The following is a 1,274-nucleotide window of genomic DNA, read 5'->3' as shown; positions in this document are numbered from 1 at the left end:
AAATAATATGAAGTTCCAAGCTGTAACATTTAAATCTGCCACGTGCCGAGCAGTATGCTGAATCCAGGTGAATGAAATAACGTGTAAGCATACCCTAAAGTTGCCTCCTGCCATTTGACAGTCCCTCTCCAACAGTTGTTCTTTGAGCACTGTTCAAGAATGGATTTATATCTTCTCCACTTATAATTACATTTATTTGTTTTTCTCTTTCAATTATCTTTAAATGAAATTCAATGTGTTGAAAAAAGTTTTTAATCTGTACTATACAGTCTGGATTATTTTATTTCATTTTTTTGTCATGATTTCCTAAGTAATTCAGTATAACTTCTATTGTATTAGGTATTATAAGAAAACTAAAGATGAATATTATAAGTAACCTAGAGATTAATTCAAGTATACAGAAGTATGTGGTGTAGATATGAATATACTACTAAATTTTTTATATGGAATTTAGTGTCAAAGTCCTGGAACAAAAATCCTGTAGATACAGAGGGCCAACTGTATTGCAATTATGCTATAATTATTATGTAATGCATATTGTACAGTTAGTCAAACTAAAGATACAAAGATCTTTCCTGCTGTGTGCCAGCAAGTTTTCTATATCAATTTGTGTTAGTAATAATACAGCATTTCTTTGCTTATTAGGGCTGCAGCAAAACATCATATAAGCACTGTTGTCTGAAGTCATAACAAAATTCCTCATTTATAATCAAAATTCTGAAATTGTGATACTTAACTATAACTTTATTTCAAAGTGACATGTACAAAATTACACGAAATTCACCTGTTCAACTTTTTAAAAACGAAAACGGGGAAAAAAAATCCTATTCTTTTTAACAGATTAATATTTCATTTCTTAGTACTATTTCTTCCTTCTCTTTCTTAATAACTGCTTCTTTAAAAAACTACTTCACTCTGACTTTAACCCCCTCCCTCATTTAACTCTCTCTGAATTTTCCAACTCTACACCATCGTCATCATCCTATTCCACTTTCAAATATATTCTCCTCTGTTTAAACATATATCTCGCATTTTCCTGCAGGTCTCCACTGTTTACGTATGCACAGCAGTCAGGCTTCAGGCACAAATTAAGCCCGTTCACCCAGGTCTATTTAAAAGCTCTTCTACTACTGTACCATTCACCATAATCCCATAAAAAAGAATAGCACGTACTTTCCTATATGTCATTTTATTTTATAAGGGGTTTTAAGTAAAGAAAAATAAGTGCTGATAATAACAAATATGAAAAATTAGGGAGGGAAATCACTACTCAT

The 1,274-nt window shown here is 31.5% G+C and overlaps 1 protein-coding gene across 1 annotated transcript in view; it reads right to left on the bottom strand.

Annotated features, from left to right (window-relative positions):
- The window catches only part of LOC119592143, a gene marked incomplete in the record, with an annotated part of 95,275 nt that overhangs the window by 32,593 nt on the left and 61,408 nt on the right, over window positions 1–1,274 (bottom strand).

This window comes from Penaeus monodon, chromosome 29 (assembly GCF_015228065.2).
Source record: "Penaeus monodon isolate SGIC_2016 chromosome 29, NSTDA_Pmon_1, whole genome shotgun sequence".
In the NCBI taxonomy this organism is placed as follows: domain Eukaryota; kingdom Metazoa; phylum Arthropoda; class Malacostraca; order Decapoda; family Penaeidae; genus Penaeus; species Penaeus monodon.
Note: the sequence above shows the minus strand (reverse complement) of the source record. Positions and strands in the feature narration are given on the sequence as shown.